This window comes from Bos indicus, chromosome 5 (genome assembly GCF_029378745.1).
Source record: "Bos indicus isolate NIAB-ARS_2022 breed Sahiwal x Tharparkar chromosome 5, NIAB-ARS_B.indTharparkar_mat_pri_1.0, whole genome shotgun sequence".
NCBI classification, from domain to species: Eukaryota; Metazoa; Chordata; class Mammalia; order Artiodactyla; family Bovidae; genus Bos; species Bos indicus.
In genome coordinates, this window is record NC_091764.1 from 66200555 (window position 1) to 66211499 (window position 10945).

General features: G+C 41.5%; 1 long non-coding RNA gene across 1 annotated transcript; it reads left to right on the top strand.

The window, feature by feature from the left end:
- Positions 1-864: 864 nt before the first annotated feature.
- LOC139183160 (uncharacterized) lies at positions 865-10945 on the top strand. The gene is made up of 3 exons (XR_011566664.1): positions 865-1161; positions 5250-5431; positions 10345-10945. It is a non-coding gene; the product is annotated as an uncharacterized lncRNA (long non-coding RNA).

Consider the following 10945-nt stretch of genomic DNA (forward strand, 5'->3'; position numbering starts at 1 on the left):
AGATATAAAAAAGGACTTAAGTTTTTTTACCTGAGCCCCTGGGTTAGTAGTGGTATCATTTCCTGATATGGAGTGAATAGCAAGTTTAGGGGAACAGGATTATGAAGACTTTCCCTATTCACTTTGATAATACAGCATAGAAATTAAGAGCAGGGCCTCTGGGGTCAGATAGGCCGGGGCTCACAACTGGGTGTTGTGTTTTGAAGCATTTACTTCATGTCTCTGGACCTTGGGATCCCTATCTGCAAAATGGGTGTATTAATAATATCTCCCACATAAGGTTGTTGGAATGATTAAATGTGACTGTACATGTACCGACTCAATGGACATGAGTTTGAGCAAGCTCCAGGTGTTGGTGATGAACAGGGAAGCCTGGTGTGCTGCAGTCCATGGGTTTGCAAAGAGTCGGACATGACTGAGTGACTGAACTGAACTGAACTCACTAATACATGTGAGGTACTTAAGTGTTCATGGCAAATAGGCAGTACTCCCTCTATAACACTTATCTATTCATTATTTTGAAAGGATCCCACAAGGATGCCCAGTGTTCCTTCAATTGTAACATTCTTTGATTCTGTTATCAGTGTGTTAGATTTGGAAAACTGATATAGTATCCATGTACAGGTTAGATGGGAATGGGGAGATTTGTTGTTGTTTATTTGCTAAGTGTGCTCTGATAAGTGTGTCACTCTTTGTGACCCCATGGACTGCAGCACACCAGGCTCCTCTGTCCTCCAGTATCTCCTAGAGTTTGCTCAAATTTATGTCCATTGAGTCCATGATGCTATGTAACCATCTTACCTGCCATCCCCTTCTTTTGCTTTCAATCTTTCCCAGCAACAGGCCTTTTCCAGTGAGTCAGAAATGGAGAGAGATGGAAGGCCTTAGCACACGGCTGTGGCTGTTCACGGTTACCGACCCCTCACCCGTTACCCGGCAACAGTTACCCAGTACCATTAGTAGTCCTGCTCTGCCATTGGTCCATGCCTGTCAGAAGACCCCTCCCACAAGCAACCAACTTCAATGAGCAACCATTAGCGGTCCTCTTCAGCCGCTGATCACTGCCATAGTGGGCCCCTCCCACAAGCAACCAACTGTCAGTGAGCGACCATTAGTGGTCCCATTTGTTGGTGGAATAGTGGTCCTCAAGCAGAGAGTGAGGTAAGAGGCAGATCCCGACTTTCTCCCCTGGGGCCCCCAGCTCCCCGGGCCCTGGGCCAGCAGGTGAACTGGTGTTTCAGGGAGCAGGCTGGGGACTGCATGTTCCAGCAGCAGGCAGCCCACTGGCCTTGGCCCAGGTCTTGAGGGAGCGGTGAACTTCTCTTGCATCCCTGTCTCTGTGACCTAAGGGCAGCAGTAGTCTGCCTCGGTTGCAGTCTGTGGGATCTGGCCATCCCCCACCTCCCCTCCCTGTGGGGTGGCCTGTGGGGTGGCCTGTGGAGTCTGAGGGCCACTTGGGTCCTAGGCGCTGTTACAGTTGGGCAGGGTCTGGGGACCTGGCCCTGAGGAAGCTGCCAATTGAGATCTGCCTTCTCTTAGGACTGGGACATTGTGGGGTGAAAGCTGTCCCTTGGAACCTTGCCCTTTCTTGTTAGAACAGAATAACATTTGTTTGGTGGAGGTTTACAGGAACATCATTACCTGATCATGACCTGACCTCAAGAACAAAGGATCTGACAGGCAGAAGTTTACAACTCATGTGCCTCCCTCACCTTTCCTAGAAAAGGGCTTTGCTGAAAGCTTGTGGGGAGTTCAGGGGTTTCTAAGGCATGAGCTACAAACCTCCTTGCAGGGCCTTGTTGTAAACTTTCTCTGCCCCAAAGTCGGATGTTTTGGTATTGCTTGGCCTCATTGTTCGTCGGGCACACGGACTTGTGTTTCAGTAACATGAGCAGCGTGCAAGCTAAGTTGCTTCAGTCGTGTCTAACTCTTTGTGACCCTATGGACTGTAGCCCACCAGGCTCCTCTGTCCATAGGGTTCTCCAGGAAAAATACTGGAGTGGGTTTCCATGCCCTCGTCCAGAGGATCGAACCCATGTCTCCTGCATCTCCTGCATTGCAGGCAGATTCTTTACTTCTGAGCCACAAGGGAAGCCCAACAGGAGCAGAAATTTTACTAAATTATTCTTTGAGAGGCATCAACAACAGTGGTATGAGAACAGAAGGGAGGGAGGAAATAGAGACTGTGCTAAAGAGGAAACATGACAAGATTTGGCAAATGATGAGCTGTGAAAAAAAGGATAAAGATACCTGACTTCCTAACTTGGAAAAGTTGGGACAGAATCATTAACAAAGGTAGGAAGGCCAACATATCAGCTTCCCAGGTGGCACTAGTGGTAAAAAATCCACCTGCCACTGCAGAAGGTGCAAGAAATGAGAGTTCAATCTCTGGGTAGGCAAGATCCCCTGGAGAAGGAAATGGCGACCCACTCCAGTATTCTCCTTGCCTGGAAAATTCCAAGAGCAGAGGAGCCTGACAGGCTACAGTCCATGAGCCTGTGATACAAAACACATATAATACACAGGAAAGCCAACATACAGAGTACCTTGGGGAAAGGAAAAGACACCTTTAGTTTGAACTGAAGTACTAGCAATACTAGAAGTTAGGTATCAAATAGAATCATGCCTAGTATACAGTAAGTGCTCAATATCTTTTGAATGTTTCATAGATCTTCTGGGTAAGCACTGTCTGATAGAAATATGATGAAAGACACAAATGTAAGCCATGTGTCATTAAAACATTTTCTAGCAGTCACATTTAAAAAAGTAAAGAGAAACAGATGAAACTAATTCTGATAACATATTTTACTTAATGCCAAAATATTATTGTGCCAATACTTAGTTAATATAAAAATGCCAAAAATACTAGTATATTTTCATGCTCTTTGAAGTCTAGTACATATTTTATACCTACAGCATATCCCAATTTCAACCTGCTCTCCAGTGGCTGCTGTACTGGACAGTTCTAGGTGGAGGTGATTGTCAGGCAGTGGATTATAATGACTGATTTCCAGAAAAGAGATCAGTCTAGCATCATCTTCATGGTGGAGAAAACCAGATGACAGGATGGACTTTGTTAAGGGAGAGAATGCTAGAGGAAAAGTGAACCCAAAGCAAAAGGGGATAGTAATTTGTTTTGTAAGAATTCGACTTCTCCATTGAATTGCTTGGCCCCAGAAAATAGATGAATTAGTAATACTGATTCAATCCATGTTTTCTTGAATTGCTCTCTAGTTTTCTCTACTATTTGAAAGTATCTTTTTCATATATTTGTCTACTGTCCATCTTCCTCTTATAGTGTAAGTCTCTTTTGTTCATTATTATATTCCCAAGATAGTATTGCTCATACATTAAGGCTCAGTAAATACCTGTGGGTTAAAAGCCAAATCTCTGCTTTCAGAGATTTACAATATGATTGATAGACAAGTGTTCCATAGAAGAAGAAATAACATCATGATAGATTATTAGAGAATTAAAGTCCTAATGAATAGTACTGCTAATGTAGGATCCAAGAGTTCAAAAGAGATAGATCTATAGGGTTTCAAGTAGCCTAGAAAGCCAGAAGTGAAATATGCACTGTGTCTTTAATGGTGGCTAGCCTTTGGATACTTAGAAAAGAGGGGCATATGCAAAGATGGGGATGAATAGAAATAGTTTAGTTGTAATAGATTTTGGGAAAATATAAGATATCAAGTTGGAACAGTAGCCACTGAAGTTTCTGAGAAGGCGTACAAAGCAGAATTTTACAAATGGTATATAAAATGGATCAGGGAAGCAACAGCTGGTAGGCAGTTATCATAATATCCAGAAGGTGATGAGGTTTGGATTGTGGTGATGCTTCTGGGGATAGGCAGGAGAAGAGATATGAGAGATGTTTAAATAAAGGCCTTAATGAATTTTGTTTTGGACTAAATATGCATTGGATGATCAAATGTGTTGCTAAGGACAGCTCCAAGTTTCTGAACTTGGTTGACTGAGTGATGGTGCCATAAACTGAAAGTTCCAAATGGTAAATTCCTTTCAGGGGTGGGGGCTGAGGGAGGAAAATGGTTGAAGTCAAAATGATGGAAGATATCCAAGTGGAAATTTCCAGTAAGCCATCAGATGACTAAGGGATTCAGAAAATGTAGGCACTTTCCAAAACGTCTGTTCTTTTTGCCTATATACAAAGTGTTTACTTTATGTGTTTCCCTGTGGCTCTGTTGATTACATTCTTAAGTGTGGTTTGAAGTTCCTCTGGCTTCAAACTTGTATTTGTTTTGGGCATGGTTGTAGTAGAGTGCTAATGAGCACAAGGTCATAGGTTTGATCCCCAGAAGGGCCAGTTCATTTCACGGAGAGGAAAATTGTGTTCCATGGTTCACAGACCTTACCCTTAATCCTGTTTGCCTGTCTCTAAACTATGTAGCATGGGTCCCCAGGGGGCCCAGTGAGAAAGTGTGAGTGGTTGTTTGCAAGTCATTAAAACTACTGGAAGAATGGCTCCACGTGGGTTTATCTGGGGTGCTTCTTCAAAAAGCTTAGTCTTCCTTCCTCCCTCAGCTCATGGGACAGAGACCAAGTTTTCAGAGGCAATAGCCTGACCAAATGCACATGAAACTGTCCTGTTGATGGCCACCCACATCTGGTTCCCACATTCATTGACTTCTTAGGTGAAAAGCAGTGTACTGATCCAGGGATATGTGGTACTTCAGTGCAAGAGTTTACTTATGAGTTTTAGAGTTTTATCTGTTTGACTTTTAGAATTGGCTTATTAACACTATACAAATAAACCCTGGAGGGCTTAAACATGCCCCAGAGCCTCTAAGCAAACCTTTCACTGACTGATTTTCCTTATCTTATCCAGCTGCTTTTAGCTTGCTATGTACTCTTTCTGGGAAATACAACTCTACACTCAGAATTCTTGCAATGGTCATACAAGGATACAGCATAGAATGTGCTGTGTTTAAAAGAGTGATGGTCTCCACAGACAGCCGTTGGGCAAACCCACAGAAGGCATCTTCCACAGAAGTGTAGGGTTGCCAGCATTTGCTGGGATAGCATCTGAGGTCTGTTTCTGTGGATACTGCATTTTCAAAAATCAATCCCAGAGATTCTCAAGTTGCTTTTCCAGTGACTGATACACCCCTTGGGTCCTGCAGGAGTAACCCCAAAGAGGATTCGGAATAATGTTACACACACAATGAAAGATAAAAAGTAAATTCTTACAACTTAAGAAGAACTTAAAAATATATTCTCTTCTCTTTCAGGGATGTGTTTGCCTCATGAGGGATATTTCTATTATTTGATATTATGGAAAACTGAAAAAAACTGAGAAGAGACCAGACCATCAAACATCATTTAATAGCAATTGCTAAGAATAATCGTGATGACTTAGAAGAATATGGATTGGAACAAATATGACTAAAACTAAAAGGCAGAATAATTGAAGGTATGTGCTGAAAAAGCCAGTAAAACTGGTTGAGAAATTATTGAAAAATACAAAGCCAATGGAGATTTTGCATGATGACAAGTAACTGACTTATTTGCATTGTTTCTTTGAATTACTTATATTAAATGTTTTGGTATTATTTAGGAAGGGCCTGAAAATATCATATAATAGTTAAAAATCATTATATGGAAAATTTGTAGCTGTGCTGACTGGGATGGGCTGGGCTAGGGAGAGGAAAGACAAAGGATTAAAATGACAAGAAAGGATTAAAGTGACACAGCAAGAAAATGCTAGACTTGAACTTTTACATTTGCTTTTGTAGTATAAGGATTTTTTTTTTTTTTTGGCTCAAACATTACTTTCCCCCTGAAATGCTAAGTCAGAGTAAAATTAGGGGAGGAGGTGGTCACTTGTTCAGAATACTTGGGGCCATGAGTCAGAGTGTACATGGAAAAGGGTGTGACAAAGCCAATGGAGAGAACTGTGCCTTGAATAACATATCCTTAATAAGTACTGTCATTCCGAATAATAAGAATAGAAGTAGTGACAACGAAAGTATCAACAAGAACTGAGGAGCTGACTGTGCTGGACTGCGCCAGTGTTTTCCGCCATAGAGAAACCAAAAAGATGAAACGGATCCACTGAGATGATGTGATGAGTTTACCATAAAGATTATTTGATTACATTTAGCAGACTGCTCTTTAGCCTAAGATTATATTCATGTCATGTTTTCAAATGATTCCCTCTGAATCACATGGTGATAATGATTGTTTTTTTTAAATGTCCTTACTTTAACCAAATAAAGACTTTGCCATCCTATTTCAGTTTCTTGAAAATTCTACTCTTATTTTTGGAAATTTTACAATTTTGAGAAACCTAGAAACTGAGGAACGGCTGCATGATAGTGTTTAATCCTCAAATACCAGTAGGAGGTAGATAATGTTGTTGTTGTTGTTATTATTAATACCATTTTACAAAAGAGGAAACTGAGCCTCACAGAAGTTGTTTGTCTAGAGAACTCAGCTAGAAGGGTCAGAGCCACAACACACACCCACATCTGCCTGATTTTAGCACTCATGCTTCTTACCTCTATGTTTTTCCTGTGCCTTGGAGTAAAGAATGAAGCAGGGCAAAGGCTAATAGAGTTTTGCCAAGAAAATGCACTGGTCATGGCAAACACCCTCTTCCAACAACACAAGAGAAGACTCTACACATGGACATCACCAGATGGTCAACACTGAAATCCGATTGATTATATTCTTTGCAGCCAAAGATGGAGAAGCTCTATACAGTCAGCAAAAACAAGACCAGGAGCTGACTGTGGCTCAGATCATGAACTCCTTATTACCAAATTCAGACTGAAATTGAAGAAAGTAAGGAAAACCACTACACCATTCAGGTATGACCTAAATAAAATCCCTTATGACTATACAGTGGAAGTGAGAAATAGATTTAAGGGACTAGATCTGACAGACAGAGTGCCTGATGAACTATGGACGGAGGTTCGTGACATTGTACAGGAGACAGGAATCAAGACCATCCCCAAAAGACAAAGAGATGCAAAAAAGCAAAATGGCTGTCTGGGGAGGCCTTACAAATAGCTGTGAAAAGAAGAGAAGCGAAAAGCAAAGGAGAAGAGGAAAGATATAAACATCTGAATGCAGAGTTCCAAAGAAAGTAAGGAGAGATAAGAAAGCCTTCCTCAGTGATCATTGCAAAGAAATAGAGGAAAACAATAGAATGGGAAAGACTAGAGGTCTCTTCAAGATAATTAGAGATACCAAGGGACCATTTCATGCAAAGATAGGCTCAATAAAGGACAGAAATGGTAGGGACCTAACAGAAGCAGAAGATATTAAGAGGTGGCAAGAATACACAGAACTGTACAAAAAAAGAGCTTCATAACCCAAATAACCACGATGGTGTGATCACTGACCTAGAGCCAGACATCCTGGAATGTGAAGTCAAGTGGGTCTTAGGAAGCATCACTACGAACAAAGTTAGTGGAGGTGATGGAATTCCAGTTGCGCTATTTCAAATCCTGAAAGATGATGCTGTAAAAGTTCTGCACTCAATATGCCAGCAAATTTGGAAAACTCAGCAGTGGCCACAGGACTGGAAAAGGTCAGTTTTCATTCCAATCCCAAAGAAAGGCAATGCCAAAGAATGCTCAAACTACCACACAATTGCACTCATCTCACACACTAGCAAAGTAATGCTCAAAATTCTCCAAGCCAGGCTTCAGCAATATGTGAACCATGAACTTCCAGATGTTCAAGCTGGTTTTAGAAAAGGCAGAGGAACCAGAGATCAAATTGCCAACATCCGCTGGATCATCAAAAAAGCAAGAGTTCCAAGAAAACATCTATTTCTGCTTTATTGACTATGCCAAAGCCTTTGACTCTGTGGATCACAATAAGCTGGAAAATTCTGAAAGAGATGGGAATACCAGACCATTTGACCTGCCTCTTGAGAAACCTACATGCAGGTCAGGAAGCAACAGTTAGAACTGGACATGGAAGAACAGACTAGTTCCAAATAGGAAAAGGAGTACGTCAAGGCTGTATATCATCACCCTGCTTATTTAACTTATATGCAGAGTACATAATGAGAAACGCTGGGCTGGAAGAAGCACAAGCTGGAATCAAGATTGCCAGGAGAAATATCAGTAACGTCAGATATGCAGATGACACCACCCTTATGGCAGAAAGTGAAGAAGAACTAAAGAGTCTCTTGATGAAAGTGAAAGAGGAGAGTGAAAAAGTTGGTTTAAAGCTCAACATTCAGAAAACTAAGATCATGGCATCCAGTCCCATCACTTCATGGCAGATAGATGGGGAAACAGTGGAAACAGTGAGAGACTTTATTTTTCTGGGCTCCAAAATCACTGTGGATGTTGATTGCAGTCATGAAATTAAAAGATGGCTACTCCTTAGAAGGAAAGTTATGACCAACCTAGACAGCATATTAAAGAGCAAAGACATTACTTTGCCAACAGAGGTCCGTCTAGTCAAGGCTATGGTTTTTCCAGTGGTCATGTATGGATGTGAAAGTTGGACTATAAAGAAAGCTGAGGGTTGAAGAATTGATGCTTTTGATCTGTGGTGTTGGAGAAGACTCTTGAGAGTCCCCTGGACTGCAAGGAGATCCAACCAGTCCATCCTAAAGGAGATCAGTCCTGGGTGTTCATTGGTAAGAGTGATTTGGAAGCTGAAACTCCAATATTTTGGCCACCTGGTGTGAAGAACTGACTTGTTGGAAAAGACCCTGATGCTGGGAAAGACTGAGGGCAGGAGGAGAAGGGGACGACAGAAGATGAGATGACTGGATGGCATCACCGACTCAGTGAACATGGGTTTAGGTGAACTCTGGGAGTTGGTGATGGACAGGGAGGCCTGGTGTGCTGCGGTTCATGGGGTCGCAGAGTCAGACATGACTGAGCAAATGAACTGAACTGAACTGATTAGTTAAGGTCCAGAGAAGGAAGCAGAAATGATTCTAGGTATTTTAATCAGAGGATATTTAATACAGGTGATGGGAGAAACAAGTAGTTAAATAAGAGAAGGGAGTCAATCCAGAGATCAACATCATCAGGAAGTCACTACCATCTCTAGAACTGGGGAGACACAGAGAGGAAGTCATGTTCCCATCTGAGAAAAGCCGTGGATGGATTTAGGTCTACCTGGGGGACAGTGTGCTGCTCCAAGTGGGAGGCAGAGCCTGCAATTACTGCTGAAGATGCTACTTGAAGCAGAGAAAAAGGGAGGAAACACCCTGGCTTCTTCCTTCTTCCTGATCTCTCTTGCTGTTAGTGCCTCCTGTTAGCCAAACCTACCTGGAAATCAGAGAAACAGGAGCTAGAAAATGTAGCTCCTTGTGAAACAGAGCAGATAAATAGAACGTTGGGAAATGGATATGAGAGCAAATAGATGAACATCCAGTACATTCTAGCATAAATATATATTAAATTATTTCACTGTATCTTTTACTACCGCAAGGAAGACTAGAGATACCAGAAAAAAACTTTTCAATATTAACTAAGAGAATGGCTCAGATGGTAAAGAATCTGCCTGCAATGCAAAAGACCCAAGTTCAGTCTCTGGGTCGGGAAGATTCTCTGGAGAAGGAAATGGTTACCCACTTCAGTATTCTTGCCTGGAGAATTCCACGGACAGAGGAGCCTGGCGGGCTACTGTCCATGGGGTCGAAAAGAGTCAGACCTGACTCAGCAACTAATACTTTCACTTTCACTTCAGGAAAGGAATGGAAATGTTTCCATTTCCAAAAGATCTTTAAAGGAGAGAGAGACAGAAAAAACAAAAAAATAGGGAGAGAATATTGGTCCTGGAGTAACCCTATCTGAATATTTTAGATTCTAGAAGAGTGGCTGAATTAGAAGATCTGTACAATCCTGACTATGATTTCTGCCTCTCTTACTGCTGTCTCCTTCCCTCTCTAGGGGGGCACTTTCTCCATCTCTGTTTGTCTATCACATCCTTTAGACACTTAGACTCGAGTTCTGTGTTTGTAGGATAGAATGGAGGATTCAGCCACAGCACTTATGTAGAGAAGTTGCTGTGATTACAGACTATGAATCCCCCAAATTTCCACTTGGAGAGCCTCTCCCCAGTGTTCCCTCAAGTGGAGGAGTTTGGGGACTAGTGGGAGCCACTGACTTCAATAAATGCAGTAGAGTTAGAAAGTCATAGGACAGTTACTTACTCTTAACTTACCTGGTAGTAACCATTATAAAGAGAAACCTCCCTTCTAGGCCACATTTCCGACCTTGCTTGAAATCCAAGGTCAAATTTTACTTCTGATGTATTGCTGCTATTGTCTCAAATCCAATTTACATATGTTTCTGTTTTCACTGATTGCTTTATTCTTTTCCAAATCATCTCATCCCATCACAGGGTGAAGGAAAGAACATTTAGAAAACAGATGTTGTATTAACCATAACCATTATCCTTTATTGGATCCCAAAGAGGTTTATCTCTATCCATAAACAGGTGAGGGAGATACAAGCTTTCAGCTCAGCTCTACACTTTAAATGCCTCCCTGGGAAGAAGGCAAAGGCTCTGCCATCCATCTGTCATCATGACTCAGGTAAGATCATAATTGTTGTATTCAGCCGTATCATACCCAAAGCTCCCCTTTTTATAGCAAACTTTTATGATATACTCTTTAATATCCCAAAATGAAATTCATAGATAATACATACACAAGTTCAACAAAAATAAAAGTGATGCCTGAACTGTAATATAAAGTAGAGTGAAAACAGTTTGTAGCAAAATAACATGCACTGCAAAATAGAAATGCTAAGGCTCAACTCTATTAGAAAACATAGTGAGTGGTCAGATATTCACCCCATGTGGAAAATTATGAACATGACAGCTGTAAGAGGACTGATACAGGTAGAGAATGAAGAGATTCAAATAGCACAGTTAGCACTGCCATCAATGATGCTTTTTCTGGAACAGTGGACAATGCTTGATAAAGTTACAAATGAAATAA